Source organism: Pinus tabuliformis, chromosome 3_2 (assembly GCF_031772625.1).
Source record: "Pinus tabuliformis cultivar Carrire ecotype Pingquan chromosome 3_2, CPIR1, whole genome shotgun sequence".
Classification (NCBI taxonomy): domain Eukaryota; kingdom Viridiplantae; phylum Streptophyta; class Pinopsida; order Pinales; family Pinaceae; genus Pinus; species Pinus tabuliformis.
This window is the reverse complement of record NC_142302.1, coordinates 512,586,098-512,613,261: the sequence shown is the minus strand read 5'-3', so window position 1 is coordinate 512,613,261 and position 27,164 is coordinate 512,586,098.

Here is a 27,164-nt window from a genome sequence, read left to right as displayed (position 1 = left end):
CTAGTCTATAATCTGGTCACTGTGGGAGATTGTGCATAACTCTTTCTTGGAGAATCCAATTTGGATCAGACTAGTGGCATTGGAAAGAGGACATGGAAGGCTACTACAGGGCACAGTTTCAAAACTGGATGATTCGAAATTACAGAGATACATCAGATTCAATATCAGGCTTCTACAAAGTAAAAAAAAGGTGTGTAGTTTTTTTTTCTTAATTTTTGCATAAGCTTGGTTTGAAGGAATTCAAAGGGCATAGTAAAGCATTATTATCGGTAACTGATGCCCCGAGGAAATAAAATGCAAACACCTAGTAAGGAACCTGAAAGCTCTAGCATGACTCATGAAGAAGAGGAAGAAATGCTACATGATATATCAAAATTACAAGAACAAGTGCAACAAATGTCACGCTCACAAAAGCTAACAGATGCTAAGATAAATGGCGTGGAATCTAAGATAAATTTCATGGAATCTAAGATATAGGGCATGGAAGCTAAGATGGATGATCTGAAGACAGATTTGAGGACAGATTTGAAGACAGACATGGCAGATTTGAAGACAGATTTGACAAATTTTCTACAAGAAATACTTACTAATAGTGAAAAGGTTGTAAAGGAAACTCATGATGTGAACAAAAGAAATGTTAATCATGATTCCATAGACTCTAATGTTGGATCGAAGACCCACCATATTCCAAAAATCGATATGAGGGATTTTGATGGCAAGGATCCCGCCACATGGATATTACAGATGGAGCAGTTCTTCGATCTCAATAATGTGCAAAACACACAAAAGGTACGTATGGCAACTTTATATTTGGAACCAAATCAGTTTGTATGGTATCAATGGCTTTGCTCTCATAAACAATTTATCACTTGGGCAATTTTTACGGAAGAATTGATAGCACATTATGAGGATACAAAAAGCAACACATTTTTTAGCCAATTGATAAGTCTCAAACAAAAGGGTTCAATAATGGAGCACATTGAGGAGTTCCAAAAATTGAACATAAGGGTAAAAGATATTCTAGAGGAGCATAGGATTGATGTGTTCATAGGGTCTTTAAAGGATAATATCCAACATGATGTGCGCCTTTGGGAACCTGATTCATTAGAGAAGGCATTCAGGTTAGCAAGAAAAATGGAAAGCAAAATTATGGCAACTAGGAAGCATACCATTCACAACTATAAAGACGGAAGTGTTGTTGCCCATAGTCTTCCACAACCTACAAGGTTGACACCACAACAATTGGAAGAAAAAAGAGCAAAAGGGCTTTGTTACAATTGTGATAGCAAATACACAAAAGGTCATAAGTGTGCTGAGAAGAAATTATTCTACATAGATTGTGAAGAGGAAGAAGAAAAGGAGCAAGAAAGGTCAAAAGAAGAGGATATATTCCAGGAACAAAGCCTATATGAAGAACAAATAAATCCGACCATATCTTGTAATGCATTGGCGGGAATTACCACTCCTCAAACCATCAAGATAGAAGGACAAATCAAGAAGAAAAAGGTAATAGTGTTGATTGATTCAGGAAGCACCCACAATTTTATTCATTGTAGGGTAGCAAAAGAATTGAATTGCTTCCTATATCTAGCACCAGAGTGTCAAGTGATGATTGCAAATGGAGGAACAATAAATTGTTCTGGAAAGTGCCATAATATCAAGCTATCCATGGGAGAATATGTATTGACTAGCCCAATGCTTTCCATTCCAATGGGAGGTGCTGATGTTGTACTAGGAGTCCAATGGCTACAATCCTTGGGTACAATAGCTTTTAATTTTCAAGAACTTTTCATGAAATTTTCTGTGGAAGGAAAGGAAGTTGAATTAAGGGGTATTGCAGGGAAACCAGGAAAGATAATCAGCTCTAATGGCATGACAAAGCTTCTAAAAAAGGAGCAAAGAGGTGTAATTGCACAATTATGTTCGCTAGATGTTTCCACATTGGAATCATCTATTTCTCCAGATCTCCAAAAAGTCCTGGACAATCATTCCAAGGTATTTGAGACTCCCAAAGGTCTCCCACCTATGCGTGATCATGATCATGCTATTCATATGATTCCAGGAAGTGTTCCTCCAAACATCAGGCCGTATAGATATCCATATGTCCAAAAAAGTGAAATTGAACGTATGGTTGCAGAAATGCTAGAGGCTGGTATAATTCAACCGAGTCAAAGTTCTTTCTCAGCTCCAGTAGTATTGGTGCACAAGAAGGATGGATCATGGCGCATGTGTCTAGATTATAGGGAGCTCAACAAGCTCACTATTAAAGATAAGTTCCCCATTCCTGTCATTGATGAATTACTGGATGAATTGCATGGATCAATTTACTTCACCAAGTTGGATCTTCGTTCGGGATATCATCAAATCAGAATGAAGATTGAAGACATTCCGAAAACGACATTTAGAACTCATGAGGGTCATTATGAATTTTTGGTCATGCCTTTTGGCCTTACCAATGCACCTTCAACATTTCAAGGTTTGATGAATTCAATTTTCAAACCATTCCTTAGAAAATTTGTGTTGGTATTTTTTGATGATATACTAATCTACAGCAAGTCTTGGAAGGATCATGTTGAACATGTTGACAAGGTGCTACAACTATTGGAGGAGAAACAATTATATGCAAAAAGATCCAAATGTTTCTTTGGAGTCCAGGAGGTGGAATATTTGGGTCATATTGTATCTCATGAAGGAGTTAAGGTAGACCCTAGCAAAATTAAAGCCATTAAGGAATGGAAAATCCACACATCCATAAAGCATCTGTGAGGATTTCTTGGGTTGACAGGGTATTATCGCAAGTTCGTTAAGAATTATGGGAGAATAGCAGCACCTCTAACAACATTATTGAAGAAAGATTCATTTTCATGGACTCCGGAAGCAACAAAGGCCTTTAAACATCTTAAAGAGGCAATGTGCCAAGCACCGGTCTTAGCTACAACGGACTTCACAAAAACCTTTATTGTGGAATGTGATGCTTCAGGAAATGGAATTGGTGCTGTTCTAATGCAAGATGAAAGACCCATTGCTTTTGAAAGTCGTCCAATCAAGGGAAAGTTTTTAAGCAAAGCTATTTATGAGAAGGAAATGTTGGCAATACTCCATGCACTTAAGAAATGGCGACCCTACCTAATGGGAAGACACTTCAAGGTAAAAACGGATCATGATAGCCTTAAATAATTTTTAGAACAAATATTATCCTCTGAAGAGCAACAAAAGTGGGTCACAAAGATGTTGGGTTATGACTTTGAAATCATCTACAAAAAAGGGAAGCAAAATGTGGTGGCAGATGCACTCTCAAGAAAGGATGAGGATATGGAATCATTGTTGTGTGCCATTTCTATTATCCAACCAGATTGGATAAACGAAGCAAAGGAGGAATGGAAGAATGACGAAGAAGTGTGGGCACTTATTCAAAATATACAACAAGATTCCAGTACTTCTGATACATTTAGCTGGCAAAATGATTCGCTATGGTACAAAGATCGCTTATACCTCTGTAAGAATTCCCAGCTAAAACAAAAGATTCTTATGGAATTGCACACTTCTCCCTTAGGAGGGCACTCAGGATTTTAAAAAACTTACCACAGGGTTAAGAAGGAATTTTTTTGGGATGGCCTTAAATCAGATATTCAAAAGTTTGTGGCGGAATGTTTGGTTTGCCAACAAAATAAAGTTGAAACAATTAAGACACCGGGTCTATTACAACCTTTATCCATTCCAAGCCAACGTTGGGAGGAGGTTTCAATGGATTTTATCACAGGTTTACCCAAGTCTGAGGGAAAGAGTGTCATCATGGTGGTAGTTGACAGACTTACCAAGTATGCACACTTTTGTGCATTATCACATCCATTTAAAGCCAGTACAATTTCTACTGCATGTATGGAAACAGTTCAAAAGCTACATGGAAATCCAAAGATTATTGTAAGTGATAGAGATCCCATTTTCACTGGAAATTTTTGGACATAATTATTTTCTTGTCTTGGTACTCAGTTAGCTCATAGCTCATCTTATCATCCTCAATCTGATGGGCAAACTGAGATAGTAAAAAAATGTTTGGAAGGATATCTTCGTTGCTTTGTATCTGATAAACAAACACAATGGGTCAAATGGTTGCCTCTGACTGAATGGTGGTATAACACTTCCTTCCATACAGCAACAAAAATGACCCCATTTACGGCACTTTATGGGTACCAACCACCATCAATCACATCATATTTAAGAGAAAATTCTAAGGTTCAGGCAGTGGAACATCACATCGAACATCAACAACAAGTCCTCCAACTCTTAAAGGATAACCTCGTGTTGGCACAAAATAGAATGAAACAACAGGCAGATCAACATCGCAGTGAAAGAAGTTTTGATGTAGGTGATTGGGTATTCCTACGGTTACAACCATATAAGCAAATGTCCCTAAAGCAAGCTAAGAAGGATAATAAATTATCACCAAAGTATTATGGTCCGTACAAGGTGTTGGAAAAGATTGGTACTATGGCATACAAATTGGAGCTTCCTGCAGCTTCTCGATTGCACCCAGTTTTCCATGTTTCATGTTTAAAGAAGGTTATAGGCGACAAGCTCCCAGTTCAAACAATATTGCCTGAACTTGACGAGGAAGGAAAAATTATATTGGAACTGGAAGCAATCACAGAAAAAAGAACCCGACAGCTACGAAATCGATCAATTTCAGAGTATCTTATCAAGTGGAAGAACTTATCCACTGAAGATTCCACATGGGAGGATGAGAATTTTATGCAGAAGTATCCAGAACTACTCAAGCGTTGAGGACAACACTTTTTTGAAGGAGAGGGGCATGTTGGGTCCCTATAATACTAGTGATTACCCCATTACTATTGTAGTTATAACCCTTATTTATATTGTTGTGCCCCTATTACCCCCATATTGTTATTTCTGTGCCCCTTAGAATCCCTCTATTGTTATTTTTGTGGCTTTATATTATTATTGTTAGGTCGGCTGGATTATATTGTGACTCCTTAGACTCCTATATATAGAAAGGAGGTTTTGTCATTTGTATCATTGAAGAATTGTTCATTTATGTAATGTAAAGGAGGTTGCCCCCTCGAAGAGGCTGAATTCTAAGGCGTTGATATTTCTTTTCTATCTTTTCTTGAGCTGGTTTCATAACATGGTTGTTTAAGGTTTTCTCATGTTTTCCAATAATAAATAGGCCCTTGAGCCTCATTATAACATAGTTTAGAGGCATGTAGTTGCCATATCTCTTCTCAGAGATAAGCTACCATCGCCCAAGCTATCTTATTTCCATTCTATTTGTAAGCATAGCTCAATATTTTTTTATTAATGAAATGGAGTGTTTTTTTGTTCCGTCTCCGTGTTTATGATTATATCTGTAAGTTGTTGCATTCCTATTTAATTTGGGATCAACAGTACCAGAAGTAGCTTTGTGAATATCCACTGGCACACTGAGCATAAACACCATTATTTATGAAAACTAGATCACAGTCACAAGCTTCTGAGAGCTAATTCGTAATACTATCCAACCCCTTCTCATTTCCAAACTTTCGCATTAAATATCCATACAATATTTTAAACACTCTGTCCAGATGTAATGCATCTCTTATCTATGAAATCAATCAAATTGAAAACAAAATAGGAAATTTAACATACTTATCAGTTTTTTTTCTTTAATAGAAAAAAAACAAGAAAATATTGACAAATTTATATCATATTATCTTGTCATGATAGCTATCCAAAGTCTAGTCTTTAAAAACATCAACCATACCTTTTGCATAAAATGAAAAGATGAAACAACAATAAAGACTTACACTGCATAACAACTAGGTATGATGCCCAGTTGCCATAAGTCTCCACAAAATCAAAGGCTTGGCTCAAGAATGGTTTTCTGACCTATATCCAAACTCATCAACACCTCATTCGACTCAATCTCTGACAGTTGGCACCCTCCAAAAACTCATGAAGACCTGTGTGCAGTAGTTGCGCAACGCCTGTACAGTGGGCTAATGTTTTATGTATATATCCCAAACAATAATACTTGTGTAAAAAATTAAGAAGGTTATTGTAGATGATATTTTTGTGAAGATTAACCTCTCTTAGTTTCTCCAAATTCTTCTCTAGCTTCCCCAAAAATGCTCTGCAAAACAATGACTTAAAACAAGAAATTTACGAATTGCGAAAAGTGAGCTTTGAGGATGCATTCAAAACACTCGATCTGTTACACCTATGCAAAAAATGGAATAGGTTATTATTATTTGGATTTTCCTTGAGAAAAAATATTCCAATTTCCCAAAATTCTCCTCCATGTGGTTGAAAACCATTCTGCAAAATGGTGTCTAAAATAGAGTATTTGTGCAACAAATTCCCATAGTGAGTGTGACTTGGTTTCTTACCAACTGCTAACTAGAGATCAACCTATGGTTGCCTATGTGGATGGTGTGTTTGGTGATTAACGTAGTGAATGTACAATGCATAAGATTAATGCAGCATAACCATTTTAATTACCCCCTGTTCTTTGTCTTATTATGTGATGGCATACACCGCCTTCTTTTGCAAAACATAATAACTTGGGTCATATAATCATTAAGAGATTTGATTTATCATATGATTTGGATTTATGAGAGGAAGCTATGGGTAATTCCAATTTAAATGCACAACCATAGCTCTTGAATATGAAAATGGAAAAGGGAGTTGTGATGATTTCTTGTTTAGGAGTGAAGAATGATTAGATATATAGGGGCGTAGGGTAGGGGATTTAAAACATAGGGAATTGGAAAAAGGGAATGTAGAATGTAGGTTATAATGCTCAGGGAAAAATAATAGAGTAGGTGAAGAAAAGAAAGGTAGATTTTCAACATCCATATTGCTTTTGAATAGTGATATTTTCAAATGTCTCTTGTAAGTCTCATGACAAACCCACTATTTACACTCATAACTTGGTTATCTCAAACTTTGACAATTTTTCCAATAACTCAAAACAAATTCATTTTTTCGACCAAACCTCTTGATGACCACACCCATGGTGATATTCTGGATTAAGTGACACTTTAACTTATAACAACATCTATGAAATTAAGTTTGACTTTATTCAAACTAACCATTAATTAATTTGTAGACACATGACAAATACAAACCTACTAACCCTAACATTGACTCCATTAGGGATGACAACCTCCCTATAAGGTCCCAAGAATGACAACACAAACTAGTAACCTATCCATTGTGAAAATGGAGTCAAATACTCAAAAATGAAAATATGACTGACAAGACTGGGAATTTAACTATTGACTGACTAAACTTATGGTAGCAAACCAATGAGACCTTATATCCTTCACCTCGAGCTTCAAATCTTAGTGCCAACCACCCACACTTGCAATATTGAAAGTAACATGGTATCTACAGTGGAATCTTGCATATGTTGAAAGTATGTACACTAGATAATAACCTCTTTCCAATGTAGCTAGTCAAGTAGAAGGCTACTTGATTGATGCTCGTATTCATCTCCACTAGGCATAAAGAAAAATTCAAAAAATGTCAACTCAAACTGTAATTGAGATTGATAACCATAATCCATAAATACAAAAAAATCCATCTTCCTTGATGACTGCAACAGATTTGCAAAAGGGTCTTGGAGATCATGAAGTCCCTGATTTGGTTGATCCTTCTCAAATTGCAATGCAACAATTTGTTCTTTCCTATCATCCAGATGAGAGATAGGGCTTGTATGTTCTTTCAAATCTTCAAATGAGGAAACCGCATCTTGAATAACAAAAGTGTCTACATCCACAAGGTTTAGAACGACCTTCTCTTCTTCATTGTCTTCCTGCAATGTTTGATAATTATTTTTTCCCATTATTACATTGTTTGAAACTTCCAAATATGCCAATTCGAAATTCTAATTTACGCAAATTTGATCTTGAAATAACACTTCAGAAAATGGATGATATAGATAGATGTATGAGTGATGAATTTCCAGAGATCATTGTTCATGCATTTCATCAGAAAACTCATCTTGGTCTTGAAATAGAAACCTAGAAAAAGAATAATCTGAAAAAACAAATGAATGACTATCTTCATATCTTTGATCATACAAAGACTTACAAGCCTGTTACAAATTTTCATCAATTTCAGAAAATAGAACTTGACTGTCATCATTTAAATCTTGCTTAGTTTCCCTTTCATCCAATATAGCAACCACCATTTCTTCTTGGTAATGGAAAGTTTTCTCATTCAAAGCTTCCAAAATCTCTTCATTTATGAATTCTTCCTCATCATATGTATTTTCCAGATTTTGGATAAAACCCTCAAAGTGTTCACAACAATTCTCAACCAAAGACAAAGAAGGATGAGATTCTCTGTATTTTTCAAAAAATGCCGAATGAAAATATTTAAGAGAATAAATACTATCAGATGGAAAACCTTCATACCAATATCTCACTTTTCCCTCCAAGGTAGCCATGAACATTTTCATTAAGCAGTCTTCATGAAATTGAAACTTCAACTTGCGTGCATGCATATGAAATTTAACCAGATGTAGAGTAGCATCCTCTTTGTTCTCATATTTGAATCTTGGTAGATAAGTCTACCAATCTACACAATTCATGTGGTTTGGAAATCCTGGAATGTGATCTCGATTCATGGGAGCATGCCTCGTAGCTGAATTCATTTTGGAAAAGTGGAGACACTAGTGGAACTTGAAAATCTGAATTCTGCTTGATTGGAGTCGTTGGGTGAATGGTTCAGCCTTCCTAAGTCTGATTGTTGTCTACCATCAACAACCAAATCTAAAACTTTGAAAATATTTCCTAGATAATATGAAACCATTCAATCCCCGACAATGGCGCCAATACGTTAACACTCCATGATTTCTTTGAGGCTAAAGGACAAAGGTCATAGAGGTAACCACATACTGCTTTTGGTTAGAAACTAATATTTTCTAACCAGAGGGGGCTCTCTCATTCAAAAAAAAAAAAAAAAAAAAAACCTTAAAATTGGGTACTTTGTGAGTACATACAAGACATAGACCAGATTTGAAAGGATTCTTTGAGAAAAAAAAAACCTTAAAATTGGGTACTTTGCAAGTACATACAAGACATAGACCAGATTTGAAAGGATTCTTTGAGAAAACGTTTGTTGAAAGTAAACAGAGATTGCTAAGAAGTGAAAATATGTGATCCTAATATTGTTGGACAATGATGTTTATGCATTTAACAACCAATGACACATACATAAGCTTGTTTGACATATACTTCAGATAAAGGAAACCAATTATCATATAGTGGAAGATGAACATGAAAAATACTCATTCACACAGAAGAAGAAAAGACAAACAATGAAGGTATAAAATATTCCATTTGCAACTGAAATATCTGACATAGCATAATTAGAGCAATGCAAGATTGAATTCTAATATAGCTGAATCAATACCCTCGAACTAAAAGATTGTAGCAAAATATTATGAAATAATAAATACAAGGAGGGAACAAATCTAAAACACAGTACCACAAATAGCTTTGCGAATATCCACTTGCACACTGAGCATAAACACCTTTATTTATAAAAACTAGATCACAGTCACAAGCTTCTAAGAGCTAATTCATAATACCATCCAACCCCTTCTCATTTCCAAACTTCGATATTAAATAGCCATACAATATTTTAAACATTATGTCTAGATGCAAAGCATCTCTTATCAATGAAATGGACCGGATTGAAAATAAACAAGAATTTAACATACTTATAAGTTTTTTTTCTTTAATAGAAAAAAAAAACAAGAAAATTTTGATGAATTTTTATCATATTATCTTGTCATGATAGCTATCCAAAGTCTAGTCTTCAGAAACATCAACCATACTTTTTGCATAAAACTAAAAGAGGAAAAAATAATAAAGCCATGCATTGCATAACAACTAGGTATGATGCCTTGTTGGAATAAGTCTCCACAAAATAAAACTCTTGGTTGATGAATGGTTTTCTAACCTAGATCCCAACTCAGCAGCACCTCATTCCACCTAGTCTTTGATAGTTGACACCCTCCAAAAGCTTGTGAAGACCTATGTGCAGCAGTTGTGCAGTGACTGCGTAGTGCCTATATAGTGGGAAAATATTTTGGGTATATCTTCCAAACAATAATATTTGTGTAAAAACTAAAGGATTTTATTATATATGATATTTGTTTGAAGATAAACCTCTCTTAGTTTCACCAAATTCTTCCCCCGATTTCCCAAAAATGCTCTGCAAAACAATGACTTAAAACAAGAAATTTACGAATTACTAAATATGTTATTTGAAGATGCATTCAAAAATCTTGATCTATTGCACCTGTGAAAAAACTAGAAGAGGTTATTGTTATTTGGTCTGTCCTTGGGAAAATCCTCTTTCATTTTCCAAAAATTCTCCTCCATGTGGTTGGAAACCGTTCTGTAAAATGGTGTCTAAAACATAGTATTTTTGCAGCAGATTCCCACAGTGAGTGTGACTTGGTTTCTTGCGAACTGCTAACTGGAGATTGACCTATGGTTGCCTGTATGGATGGTATATCTAGTGATTAATGTAGTGAATGTATAATAGATAAGAATAAGGTGACATAACCATTTGAATTACCCCCTATTCTTTGTCTTTCGTGTAATGCCATACAACGCATTCTTTAGAAAACATAATAATTTGGGTTTTATAATCATTCAGAGATTTGATTTATCATAGGATTTGGAGTGATCAGAGAATGATATGGGTAAATTTTTTTAAATGTGCAATCATAGCTCTTGAACATGAAAATGGAAAAGGGAGTTGTGATGATTTCTTGTTTAGGAGTGAAGAATGATTAGATGTATAGGGGAGTAGGGTAGGAGATTTAAAACATAGGTAATGGGAAAAAGGGAATGTAGAATGTAGGTTATAATGCTTATGGAAAAAGAATAGAGTAGGGGAAGAAAATAAAAGTGGAATTTCAACATCCATCTTGTTTTGGAATAATGATATTTTCAACTGTCTCATGTAAGTCTCATGATAGACCCACTATTTACACTCATGACTTGGTTATCTTAGATTTTGACAATTTTTCCAATAACTGAAAGAAACTTCATGTTTTCAACCAAACCTCTTAATGACCACACCCATGGTGATATTATGGATAGTGACACTCGAACTTATGACAACATCTATGACATTAAGTTTGAATTTATTCGAACTAACCATTAAGTAATTTGTAGACACTCGACAAATACGAACCTATTGACCCTAACAAAAACAATAGCCATATAATCCACATATAAACTAGTATAATACTCATGAGATAACAAGGAGAAATAACCTCATATTAATGATGCAAAATACAACCCAATATGGGACTACCATGTTAGACACAGCTGAGCCAAATCTCTCTTCAACCAGGCACCCCCGTGCCATATTCCAAGCATGAATGTGGGATCTCATAAAACACATCAATCCAAAACCATCCAAGGCTTCCAGAGGCCAATGACCTTAACCCATCAAACAATGATTCCACCTCATGGTAGAACATCACAAAACCATCATCAGATTGGTCTCTGCCTAAGCCTTCTATGGCTCCAGAGTGTTTGTTCCAACCAAGGCTTCCAGGACTAGTAACTTAACCCACAACTTATTTCAGGCTTCCAAAGGGTTTATCCAACTAGGGCTTTTAGGATGGTAACTCAACCCAAGCTGTTACAGGGCTTCTAGAGAATTTTTCGAGCCAAGGCTTCCAAGAACTAGTAACTCAATCCATGTTAAGGAAACATGAGAACCAACTAGAAAAATAAAAAAATAAACCCACAACACCATGACTATCTAGGAAATGGCATGGATAGGAAAATCCACTGTCAATCTAGGCAATCCTCCATGCCAGTGACAGATCATGACCAGTAAACCACATGCATATTCCATGCATGCCAAACTAGTGAGGAAAACATACATGCAACTCGATACTTGCAAGCAAAACCCATTGTAGTTGCTGATCCTAATGTCCTCTTGCACTTTCATGCTCTTCCTTTACCTTCTTGCTCCAAAACTCCAAGTATACCACACTCTCCAAGAGTTCTCTAACAAAAATCTAAGTGTCCAAGAGTGAGAGAGAATAGAGAGAGAGCTCCAAAATTTAACTGATCAAGATTATACTAACCAAGCTTGCCCACTGATCCTCAAAAGCCATTTTATCAATGAGGCCTCTATTTTCTTCAATTTCCATTATTTACCTTTAATTTCCTCCTCACATGCAACCTATGACCTTTCACCTTCCTTTTCTTCTAATTTCCATTATTTTCATAAATAAATGTGCCAAAAAAAGCCACATGCCTTTCCAAAGCCTTTTCCATTGCCTTTTCCAATTTCCTTAGCCATAATAAACTAAATGAACACCCACTAGGATGTTTTACCCACCATTCAGCTTGGAATAAATGTCCCATGGTTGTGGTCTTATATTTTTACATGGATTGTTAACTAGGGTTGTCACATAAACACCCCCCCCCCCACCCCCTTAGGGGAACACCATCCTTGGTGTTCAATGACACCTATAACGAACAAGACTACTGAAAATGAAACATACTTCCCATGGAGCTTTATAACAAAACTCATTGCAGTACCTAGAATTACCATTACTGAAACATGACAAACATACCATTTACTAGAGCTTTATAACACAACTCATTACAATATTTACAATAATAACCACATATACACACATACAATCTTCTTCACCTAGCAAATAATCATGTTGTTTATGGAGCTTTATCAATCCAGCTCGATACAGTATTTACAAGAATACACACATAAGCAAATTTTCTCAACCAACAAATAAAAGGACACAGTGCCTGCATCTGTAAAAAGGGAATCTAGAGGCTCACACCTCCACCCTCAAAGTAATATCAGGATTCGCCTCCTCCCTAGGAAGTCCAAAATCCACTACAAAAGTCAAAGTCGGATCCAATGTCAAATGCTAGAATCTTGCACCACTTGTCCCTTTAGTGAACAATTATTGACTCATTGTTCTAGGGCACATTCCCAATGTGCATCTGATTCCATCTGGCAATGCTAATGACCAAAAAAAATTCATCCCCAGTCTTCCCTTCTCTGCTACACAGTCCCTCAGGAAATCCAGTCACCCCCTTTCGTGCAGTCGCTCACCTTCCAAGTCCTGTTGGCAGCCCCATCTCAGGAAGTCCATCCCTTGGAAAGGTTTCCTCGCATTGGAAGGTCCAGAAACCAAGGTATATCCCTACCTTAAAACGATCATACCATTCATAGCATGCTCATGGAAATTAATGGAAACTATTGTGTACTACTGTCCCACAGTGGCCCTGCTCTTGAATGCTTTACCAACATACTAATGCTTCTTCTAATTCCTTTCATTGTTGTTGATAATTCTTGCAATAAATTTCAACCACCCAACCAGGCATTTTCATGCTTCCTGTACCAAGCACATAAATTCCATTAGATTTAAAATAAATTGAAATAAATTCACATCGTACCTCATTGGTAGCTCGTTAATAAGGTACACTTGCAATCATGTTTGCTTCCTGTCACATCAAGTCAAACTAACATCTTTGACCAAATCATCATGTATACACATAGCACATCATGTTAGCTCAAAACACAACCATGATAGATCAAAATCATAACTCACATGTAACCATCATAAACCAGAATCATAGATCACATGTAATCATCATAGACCAGAATCTTAAATAACATGCATAATTTAACTGAAATAAAATACTGATACTTATCCTTTAGTACATCCTTAGCTTCTACCTTTGTCCTTATTATGTACTCACATCGGATCAGTTTCCACAGTCGAAAAACACCCAATGTATTCTCTTCAACCATGTGCACATACACATAATATGCATCACACACATACAACCACACACGATATACAACACCATGCAATACATGCATCTACACCTAACACACAACACATACACCTACATCCAATGTACAACAAAACACAATACAGGCACCTACACCTAGTGTACACCACCACACAATACATACACCTGCACCCATTGTACAACACAACACACGTATACACCTACATCTCATGTACAACACAAAACATACATACACCTACACCCGATGTACAACACAATACATCCATCTATACTTGATGTACAATGCCACACAATTCGTGTACCTACACTTAGCGTACAACACAACAAAATACGTCTATACCCAATGTACAACACCACACAATACCTGTATGTACATAGAGTACAACATAACGAATACACATGTCATGATACCTTGACTACACAATGCACATACATAGTACAGCATGCCCTCAACATAACATGTATGACACACAAAAAATACCACATGTACACTAGTACCTCATGTACAAAACATACATAGTACCACCTGTACAAATCACCACCTCCATAACGTGTGCACAACATCACATGTACACGACACCACCTACACAACATATACACAACACCACATGTACATTGTACCACCTGTACAATGTGTACAAAATACCACATGTACACGATACATGATGCCACATGTACACAACATCACATGCACGACATGTACAACATGTACACGACACCACATGCTCACAACACCACTTATATAATCATGCACACAACACCATATGTACAACACACACACAACACCATATGTGCATAGCACTGCATATACAACATATACGTAGCACCCTATGTACACAACATTGCATATCCAACATGCATACAACATCATATGCACACAACACCACATATCTATCATGTGGACAGTAAAATATGTACAGAACACTGCATATCTAACATGTACATAGCACCATCTATACCCAACATTGCATATCCAACATGCGCATAACACTATATGTACCACCCTGTACATAACATTGCATAAACAAGATGTACACACACTATATATGCACAACGCTGTAGATGCAAAACATCATAGATGTAACATGCACAACCTATACAACATATGCACAATAATAGTACCACATATCCAAAACCACATTGTCTCTACCAAGCATCCTTCCTTCTAGAGTCTCTCTGCCATCCATGCTTATCCTAGCTTATCGTAAAGCACATTGTTTTCATTCTGATGTATCCTTCAGCGTTACCTATCGCAACATAAACATAGACATAATAGAAGAATACAATATCAATTCATATCCATTTGATATTAACCTCATATATTGTCATGACTACTATTCCCACTTGATTCCCATAAGACCAGGAACATCATCATGCCATTCGTCGGCATAAGCAATCATTCCTCCACAATAATGATCCTTAACAATCCTGTTGAACAGTGACATAGATACATAGATACATAGATACACATAAATAAACATTAGCATAAAACAATTATGACCTTGTCAGACAACGATATGCATACATACACATATATACATATAAACATCAAGATAAAACAATAGTGATCTAGTCAATCAATGACATACGTACATACATATGTACATATAAACATTAACATAAAACAATCATGATTCATGATGACTTTGTCAGACATGACATACATACATAGACATCAACATAATCTTCATCACAACATAATTACTAGATAGCATAAGGTCAAGGTTAAGAGAACTCCCTTTATCCATGCATGTCATGCACATCATTGAGAACCATTGTTCCCAACATAGCCAATGAATCAGATGCCTCACATCCATTCACTTTAACTTTCTTGTTACCTTTCTCATGATTGTACTGCCACTGTCCATTTACACCAATGGATCAAACCACTCCAACTGATAGTCATATTCTTACCTTCAACTGCCCTTATTCATGTACCGAGCTTCATCGAGGTCTTACATTATCTACTAGGTTTCATTCAACTCTCCCCAAGCTCCATTAACTTTCCCCTTTCCAAACCAATTCCCAAGACTCTCAAAACAATAAAGGTAAGACCGAGAAGAAAACCATGGAAAGCCAACAACAATACGACACCACAAACACTTCGCTATGGCCATACACTAGGTGTAAACAAAGCCGCAAATCAAGTGCAAACAAATCACAAAAGACCGAAGCACAAGCCTGAAAATAGACAACATGACTCAATCCCATGGTTCCCAAGGAAACTTAACCCGAGCCTTCTTCAATATTTCATGGCAACCTCTTTTGACATGCAACACCTTGCATCACACTACCATAAACATATAATTGCCAATGTATAAATAAATATAACAATATACCAGTTATCTTACGCTGTTATGCCAAGCATGTTTCCTTGTAGCTAAGCACATTTGTGCCATCTCTCAAGGGACTTCAATTCCCTTGACAGATCCACCTGTAACTCGAGGCTAGCTAATATACCTGTCAAATACATGTTCATGAATCTAGCACATATCTACATAATGCCAGACAATATTAAGGTTAAGAAGATTCCCTGTATGCAAAGAACTCATTTGTTTGGAATTAGGGTTTACAAACATAACCAAAGGAATTCTTTCCCAACTCCTTTCTTTTACCTTTTTACCTTGTTGCAATCGAGGCTTACTATGTACTGCCACATCACCCAACTGTTAGTTATATAAACACATAAACTATTACCTCGTCATGCTAATACCAAGCATGTTTCCTGTAACTATTCACGCATGTCGACCACATGGTCCAAAGATCAAGAAAACATATATATTAGTTTCAAATCAACATTTACCAAGACTAACAATCATGTCATAATACATAGTCAACTCATAGTCATTAGACATAATGCTACAACTGTTACCTACTTACACTCAAGTACATATCAATCATATCAACACATATGTGTTAGTACAATCATCTTAAAACAAGATAATTTGAGCACATACTCATAAAAAATTCAACAACAGATAGATGACATAATAGATACCAAGCACTCAAACACCAAATAAACGACATACCCAAACATTCAAACACCAAATAGATGACATAATAAAATATTCAAGCACAAAGTAGACAACATAAGCAAGCTCATACCTTAATGTATCTCAGGGAAGGTTGTCTTGTCTGCACAATCAATCTAGATTAGTATGACATAATATCACAACGTATTAACTCATACCTAAATGTCATAACCCTAACCATTCACATAGAACAATCCAAATTAGTGTGATACATATAACATCAAGATCTTAATGTAATAAACATAATCATTAAGTTACAAGCATATAACAACAACAAGTTATATATCATGCTAATCAACAACATATAACCTAATCATCAAGTTATCTAACATAAAACAAAAATAGCAATGTATTACAACCACATGTTACTATCATTCATGACTATCTGACACATGTGCATATGACTACACTAATCAACTAGCCTCTATCATGTATGTAACCATAACATCAATAGAATGAAAGGCATACACATAACCATAATGAATATAACAATTCATTAACTAACATACTTGCATGCCAAACATGCAACTTCATTTTGATTGTCTGCATCTCCTGCACTATCTCAGCCAACACATTAGCATTAAAACATACCAACAACATCATAATGACCTAATTGTATACAATGACCTCACACTGCATGTTTGATCTATTATACATGCATAATTATAACCGTGATAATGCATGCCTATAGACATCAACATGCATGACAATGCATATTGTAACAACTCTTGTGAAAATTCCATGTAATAAAAGTTAATAAAGGAAAAAATAATAACCACAGTTAATGGGATACTTATTCTAAGTTGAATGTTGGGCAGGACATCCTAGTGTGGGTGTTCATTTGGGTTTTTATGGCTAAGGAAATTGGCAAAGGAAATGTCTAAGGCTTGGGAAAGGAAAAATGGCATTTTTGGCGCATTTATTTATGAAAATAATGGAAAATTAGAGAAAATGAATGTGAAAGCTCACAGGTTGCATGTGAGGAGGAAATTGAAGGAAAATAATGGAAAATGAAGAAAATAGAGGGAAAATTAATAAAAAGGCTTTTGAGGATCAGTTGGGAAGCTCTTAGTCAATGTTAAGATCTTAGTCAGTATAAGCTCTTGGCTCAAGATTTTGCTATGGTTATGCATAGGATGAAGAAAGGAAAATAAGGCAAGAAGAAGGAAGGAGCAAGTAAGGAAGAGTAAGATCAAGCAACTACATCATGGTTCTTGGCAGGTATTTCTTTGTATGTGTATTTTCCTTACTATATTTGGCATGAATGGTATTGTGTTATTAAACCAGCTCACAAAAAGATAGAAAATATAGATCAACTCCTTAGAAATAAGCCTCTTCGAGGGGGCAACCTCCTTTACATTACACAAATGAACAATTCTTAGATGATTCAAATGAAAAAAACTCCTTTCTATATTTAGAAGTCTAAGGGGTCATAATATAACCAAGATGACCTAACAATAATAATATAAAGGCACAAAAATAACAATAGAGGGATTCTATGGGGCACAATAATAACAATATGGGGACAATAGGGTCACAACAATAATAATAAGGGATACACTGACAATAGTAATGGGGAAATCACTAATATTATAGGGACCTAACATGCCCCTCTCCTTCAAAAAAGTGTTGTCCTCAATGCTTGAGTAGTTATGGATGCTTTTGTATAAAATTCTCATCCTCCCATGTTCAATCTTTAGCGGATAAGTTCTTCCACTTGATGAGATATTCCGAAATTGATCGATTTCGTAGTTGTCGAGTTCTTGTTTCTATGACTGCTTCCGGTTCTAATATAATTTTTCCTTCCTCGTCAAGTTTTGGCAATATTGTTTGAAATGGGAGCTTGTCGCCTATAACCTTCTTTAAACATGAATCATGGAAAACTAGGTGCACTCGAGAAGCTACAAGAAGCTCCAATTTGTATTCCATAGTACCAATCTTTTGCAACACCTTGTACAGACCATAATACTTTGGTGATAATTTATTATTCCTCTTAGCGTGCTTGAGGGACATTTGTTTATATGGTTGTAGCCGCAGGAATACCCGGTTACCTACATCAAAACTTCTTTCACTACGATGTTGATCTGCTTGTTGTTTCATTCTATTATGTTCCAACGTGAGGTTATCCTTTAAGAGTTGGAGAAATTGTTGTTGATGCTCGATGTGATGCTCCACCACTTGAACCTTAGAGTTTTCTCTTAAATATGATGTGATGGATGGTGGATGATATCCATAAAGTGTCATAAATGGGGTCATTTTTGCTGCAGTATGGAAGGAAGTGTTAGACCACCATTTAGCTAGAGGCAACCATTTGACCCATTGTGTCTATTTATCAGATACAAAGCAACGAAGATATCCTTCCAAACATTTGTTTACTATCTTAGTTTTCCCATCAGATTGAGGATGATAAAATGAGCTATGAGCTAACTGAGTATCGAGACAAGAAAACAATTCTGTCCAAAAATTTCCAGTGAAAATAGGATCTCTGTCGCTTACAATAATCTTTGGGTTTCCATGTAGCTTTTGAATTGTTTCCATAAATGTAGTAGAAACTGTACTGGCTTTAAATGGATGTGATAATGCACAAAAGTGTGCATACTTGGTAAGTCTATCAGCTACCACCATAATGACACTCTTTCCTTTGGACTTGGGTAAACCTGTGATAAAATCCATTGAAACCTCCTATCAACGGTTGCTTGGAATGGATAAAGGTTGTAATAGACTTGGGGTATTAATTGTTTCAACTTTATTTTGTTGGCAAACCAAACATTTTGCCACAAACTTTTGAATATCTGATTTAAGGCCATCCAAAAAAAATCCTTCTTAACCTTGTGGTAAGTCTTTAAAAATCCTGAGTGCCCTCCTAAGGGGGAAGTGTGCAATTCCAGAAGAATATTTTGTTTTTGTTGGGAATTCTTACATAGGTATGAGTGATCTTTTTACCATAATGAATTTTTTTTCCAGCTAAATGTATCAGATGTACTGGAATATCATTGTAACTTTCGAATGAGTGCCCACACTTCTCCGTCATTCTTCCATTATTCCCTTGCTTCGTTTATCCAATCTGGTTGGATAATAGAAATGGCACACAACAATGCTTCCGCATTGTCATCCTTTCTTGAGAGTTCATCTGCCATTACATTTTGCTTCCCTTTTTTGTAGATGATTTCAAAGTCATAACCCAACATCTTTGTGACCCATTTTTGTTGATCTTCAGAGGATAATCTTTGTTCTAAGTATTTAAGATTATCATGATCCATTTTTACCTTGAAGTGTCTTCCCATTAGGTAGGGTCACCATTTCTTAAGTGCATGTAGTATTGCCAAAATTTCCTTCTCATAAATAGATTTGTGTAAATACTTTCCTTTGTTTGGACAACTTTCGAAAGAAATGGGTCTTTCATCTTGCATCAAAACAACACCAATTCCATTTCCTGAAGCATCACATTCTACAATAAAGTTTTTTGTGAAGTTCGACGTAGCTAAGATAGGTGCTTGGCACATTGCCTATTTAAGATGTTTGAAGGTCTTTGTTGCTTCCGGAGTCCATGAAAATGCCTCTTTCTTCAATAATGTTGTTAGAGGTGCTGCTATTATCCCATAATTCTTAGCAAACTTGTGATAATACCCTGTCAACCCAAGAAATCCTCGCAGATGCTCTATGGATGTGGGGATTTTCCATTCCATAATGGCTTTAATTTTGCTAGGGTCTACCTTAACACCTTCATGAGATACAATATGACCCAGATATTCCACCTCTTTTACTCCAAAGAAACATTTGGAGCTTTTAACATATAATTGTTTCTCCTCCAATAGTTTGAGCACATTGTCAACATGTTCAATGTGATCCTTCCAAGACTTGCTGTAGATTAGTATATCATCAAAAAATACTAACACAAATTTTCTAAGGAAGGGTTTGAAAATGGAATTCATCAAACCTTGAAATGTAGAAGGTGCATTGGTAAGGCCAAAATGCATGACCAAAAATTCATAATCACCCTCATGAGTTCTAAATGTTGCTTTCAGAATGTCTTCAGTCTTCATTCTGAGTTGATGATATCCTGAACGAAGATCCAACTTGGTGAAGTAAATTGATCCATGAAATTCATCCAATAATTCATCAATGACATGAATGGAAAATTTATCTTTAATAGTTAGCTTGTTGATCGCCCTATAATGTGGACACATGCACCATGATCCATCCTTCTTGTGCACCAATACTACTGGATCATAGAAAGAAATTTGACTAGGTTGAATTATACTAGCCTCTAGCATTTAGCAACCATACGTTCAATTTCACTCTTTCGGGAATAGGGATATCTGTACGACCGGATGTTTGGAGGAACATTTCCTAGAATCAAATGAATAGCATGATCATGATCACGAATAGGTGGGAGACCTTTGGGAGTCTCAAATGCCTTGGAATGATTGTCCAAGACTTTTTGGAGATCTGGAGAAATAGATGATTTCGATGTGGGAACCTCTAGCAAACATAGTTGTGCAATTACACCTAATTGTTCCTTCTTTAGAAGCTTTGTCATATTGTTAGAGCTGATTATGTTTCCCGGTTTCCCTACAATACCCCTTAATTAAACTTCATTTCCTTCCGCAGAAAATTTCATGAAACGTTCTTGAAAATTAAAAGCTATTGTACCCAGGGATTGTAGCCATTGGACTCTTAGTACAACGTCGGCACCACCCATTGGAATGGAAATCATTGGGCTATTCAATACATATTCTCCCATGGATAGCTTGATATTATGGCACTTTCCAGAGAAATTTATTGTTCCTCCACTTGCAACCATCAATTGATACTCTGGTGCTGGAAATGGGAAGCAATTCAATTCCTTGGCTATCTTCCAATGAATAAAATTATGGGTACTACCTGAATCAATCAACACTATTACCTTTTTCTTCTTGATATGCCCTTCTATCTTGATAGTTTAAGTAGTGCTAATTCCAGCCAATGAATTATAAGATATGGTCGGATTCATTTCTTCTTTATCTAGGGTTTTTTCCTGGTGTATATCCTCTTCTTTTTGCATTTCTTGTTCCTTTTCTTCCTCCTTTTCACAATCTATGTAAAATAATTTCTTCTCAACACACTTGTGACCTTTAGTGTATTTGCTATCATAACTGTAACAAAGCCCTTTTGCTCCTTTTTCTTCCAATTGTTGTGGTGTTAATCTTGTAGGTTGTGGATGGCTAGGGGCAACAACACTTCCATTTTTATGATTGTGAGTGGTAGGCTTACTTGTTGCCATAATTTTTCTTTCCAACATGAATGCCTTCTCCAATGAATCAGGTTCCAAAAGGCAAACGTCATGTTGGATATTATCCTTTAAAGTCCTTATGAACACGTTAATCCTATGCTCCTATGGAATATCTTTAACCCTTATCTTCAATTTTTGGAAGTCAATGTGCTCCATCATTGAACCCTTTTGTTTGAGATTTATCAGTTGGATAAAACAATGTTGCTTTTGGTATCCTCATAATGTGCTATCATTTCATCCGTAAAAATGGCCCAAGTGACAATTTGTTTACGAAATCAAAGCCACCGATACCATACAAAATGATTTGGCTCCAAATATAAAGTTTCAATGCATACCTCTTGTGTGTTTTGCACATTATGGAGATCAAAAATTTGCTCCATTTGTAGTATCCATGTTCCAGGATCCTTGCCATCAAACTTCCTCATATCGATTTTTAGAACATGGTGGATCTTCAATCCAACATTAGAGTCTATGAAATCAAGATTAACATTTCCTTTGTTCTCATCATGAGTTTCCTTTACTACCATTTCACCATTAGTGACCATTTCTTGTAGCAACTTATTCAAATTTATCTTCAATTCTTCCATCTTAGCATCCATGCCATTCATCTTAGCTTCCATCTTAGCATCCATACCATTCATCTTAGCTTCCATATTAGTGTCCATTCCATTCATCTTAGCTTGCATGCCTTTTTGTATTAGCTTCCACGCCATTCATCTTGGCTTCGTTTACCTTTAGTGAGAGCGAAATTTGTTGTACTTGTTCTTGTAATTTTGATATATCATGTTGCATTTCTTCCTCTTTTTCATGAGTCATGCTAGAGATTTCAGGTTGCTTACTAGGTGTTTCCATTTTCTTTCTTTGAGGCATTAATTAATGCTAATAATTCTTCACTATTCCCTTTGAATTCCTTCAAGCTAATTTTTCAAACCACTCTTATGCAAAATTAAAAAAAACTACACACGTTTTTTTTCACTTTGTAAGAGCTTGATATTGAATCTGTTGTATCTTTGTAACTGTAGATCTTGAATATCTGAAATCTCATCTTGTAGTAGCCCTTTGAGTCCTCTTTCTAACCCCACAAGTCTGATCAAGATTGGATTCTCCAAGGAAGAGTTATGCCAAATCTCCCACGGTGACCTGATTATAGACTAGTTCAGTAGAACAAACTTGTATGCCGTGCCACATGTCACTGTTTCGACTTTAGTACCTGAAACAGATAACAAAAAAACTACAGGCCGTCCTCTATCTAAAAATTCTTATGAAATTTCAATCTAATGCTCAAAACAAAAGTTATGGTGATTTTCCCCCAGTCACCTGTTTGGAATGTAATTTGGGGGTATGCAAAAACCCTAACTTTCTCAGATCATATCTCTGAAAATATAGCGAAACAAGCTATGAAATTTAGATTCGAAGTTCAGAACAATTTAAGATCAAATGGTTTTTTTTTTGTAGCTTTTGAAACGTCACAGAAAAAAAATTATAGAAAAAATTCCACGATGATCTGTTTGGAGCAGCGAAACCCTAGAATCCAAAGCTCTGATACCAAATGTTATGAAACTAACTCACAAAAAGATAGAAAAGATAGATCAACACCTTAGAAATAAGCCTCTTCGAGGGGGAAACCTCCTTTACATTACACAAATGAACAATTCTTAGATGATTCAAATGACAAAACCTCCTTTCTATATATAGGAGTCTAAGGGGTCACAATATAACCAAGCCGACCTAACAATAATAATATAAGGGCACAAAAAAAACAATAGAGGGATTCTATGGGGCACAATGATAACAATATGGGGACAATAGGGGAACCAAAATAATAATAAGGGATACACTGACAATAGTAATGGGGGAATCACTAATATTATAGGGACCTAACATATTGCACATGGTTCTTTTCTATCATGGCATGGGTTTTGCCAGGTGTAACATTTTTTCAGCCTAGCCTTGCCATTTTCAAATAGCCATGGTGTGATGGGGTTCTCATGTTTTTGTTGAGCTAGATTGCTAGATGGATTTGAAGCTGAGTGGGGTGGATATCTGAATGACAGAGCACATGGCCTAGTGGTCCCTAAATTGGACTATGGATCACAGTAAAGCCACTAGCCTAGTGACCACTAAGCCAGACTGTTGGTTGTGGTAAAGCCATGATTGTGTTGCCTCCCTTACCTACGAATGGCACGATACATTGTATCCAAGAGGTGGTTTTCTCTCCATTGGGCCTAGTAATCATGGGTTTGGGATATGCGGTAAATCCTAGAGATTGGGTCTTAGTTTAGGGCCTAGTGATCCAGGATTGCAGTAAATATTGAGAGACTAGGAGACAGGAAAATTCCTTATGATGTAGGTGGAGAAATATAGTGGCATCCATGCTTGTTTGGCCTAGTGATCGGGTGGAGATCACGGTAAAGCCTGATATGATGTGTTCATTGTGTTGGCCTACTGATCCAGGATGGATTATGGTAAAGCCTAGTTTCTATTGATGAGGGTGAAGTGGTTTAGCCTCGGTATGCCCTGGTTGGTTCTTTTGGTTTTAGTCCTGCATTCATTCTTGGAATATGGCATGGGGGTGAATGGATGAAGAGAGATTTGGCTCAACCATTCTATGGTCAGGTGGAACATGGAAGTCCCATCCCAGGTTTGGTTTTTGCATCATTAATGAAAAGTTATTTCTCCTTGTATTCCTATGAGCATTTTGATGGATCATATGTGGTTTATTTGGTTGTACTTTTACGAGTATTTCTATTGTTATTATGCTGGTTATATGTGTGTTTTATGACATTAGTTGTGTATGTATCTCAGCATGGTTTTGCTTGTAAATGAATTGATAATGTATCTATGGCCTAATAGATGGTAATGTAGCAAATGGCATGAGGGAAAAATCATTCTTAGCAATTCTCAAATAAGTAAAATATCCCTATGTTTAATTCTATTGGTTACACCTGTAGATTACATGCTTGTGACATGTTTGACGAAATTCTTGTCATGGCTAGTAGGGATCTGATTAAGGTCTTGTTTAACTTATTGCTTTTGCATCATTGTTTCCTTGTTCTTTTGTTGCTCCTAAGTGATTATTCCATTTTGGCAATGACCTGGGCTCTGAGCTTGAAAAAGTTTCTCAAATCCCAGGGTCGTTGGCATAACACAAGAAAATTGGGTCCCTAGAGACTGGTAGGCAAGCCTGTGAGAGCGAATTTGGGTCTCTGGATGTTGTCATGCCTATAGCATGAGAGCAACTAAGGCTTAAGATGTATAGAACATTAGTGGGACCTAGGGATAGGATGTCTAAGTGGTTGACATGTATCCTAAGGTTTCTGTTGCTAATGTGGATAGGTTGGTTGATGTGTTACATTGATTCCACTTCCTTAAGGTCACATAGGAGGTCAAATCCAATCATAGTAGTATCTCATCGCATGTTTACCTTGGCTGGTTGGTTACTTAGGTAGATGTGTGAGGAGGGTGTTACAGAGTGGTACCAGAGCATGATTCACCCCTCGAACTAGATGGGCAGTGTGTGTTCATCATGCATGCATGTCAGTCGCATGTTGTTTGTTGCTTTTTCTTGATGTTGATCATGATGGTTGTAAGGTTTTCATGAGGAATGCATCATCATGAGTATATGACTGATTACATATTGTTACATGTCGCTTACATGTTTATTTTATGTCACCTACTTACATCCTTGTATGTTAGGGTACATTCTTGTATGCTTGATTACATGTATCAGTCTTGTAGGTTGGTTACACGAATTGATCGCTTATGCTTGACTACATGCATTCATGCGTATGTATAGTTGATTAGGCATTGCTTATTCATGTTGATGGTTTCATGGGGAAATGTGTACAATTATGTAATGGTTGTGTTTTTCATGCATGAGGTCATGGTTTGTGAAGTTGATATGGTCATGCATTGCTAACTAGACTCTAGCTAGAATGATGTGTATATGGTTTTGTACTTATCTGTTATATGTCTATATGCAGTTGTTATGCATGTATGGTCTTGGTTATAGTTATGCATGAATAGTAGGTCAAACATGCCTTGTGAAGTCATGGTATGCAATTTAGGTCATCAAGGTGATATTGGTATGTTATGATGCTAATGTGTTGGTTGAGATAGAGAAGGAGATGTAGATCATCATAATGAGGTTGCAACATTGGACTTTGGGGTAAGAGCAGATCATCATACAGGTATTATATGTTTGGCATGCAGGTATGTAAGTCAAGGATTGTTATATGCATTAGGTTTATATACATTAGGTTTATGTACATGTCTTTTGATGTTATGGTTACATTCATGATAGATGTTAGTTGATTAGTGTAGTTATATGCACATGTGTTGGATAGTCAAGGATTATAGTAACCTGTGGTTGGATGCATTGCTATTGTTGTTTTATGTTAGATAGCTTAATGATTAGGTTATATGTTTTTGATGAACATGATATATATCTTATTGTTGTTATATGTTATTAACTTGATGATTAAGGTTATTTCATTGATATCTTGATGTTGTAATGTTGATTGGTCATATGCGTGATGGTTATGTTTATTGCATTGGAGACTTTGATGTCATTTGTATTGTGTTAACTTGGTTTGACCTATGAATATGGTTATGGTTGTGATATTCAGGTATGAGACGACATATTTTTGATATGGTGTCGTACTAATCTAGACTAATCATACATATGTAATTGTTCCGCATGAACGACAAATGCTTATGAGCTTATGATGTGAACATGTTAGTTAGTTACTATTATGGATATCATGATTTATGCTTGAGTTGATATGTTTTTAAGTTGTATTGTGCGAACCTAGATTGATTGTGCAAACAAGATCGCCTCCCCTAAGATACAGTAAGGTACCAGTTTTCTTATGTTGTATATTTGGTGCTTGAATATTTGATTATGTTGTCTAGTAATTTATTTAACATGGTATGTTGCAAGTTGGTTGAATGTTTGATGAATTGCATAATGAGTATCTGTTCAAATGATTTTGTTTTAAGATGATTGTACTAACATATATATGT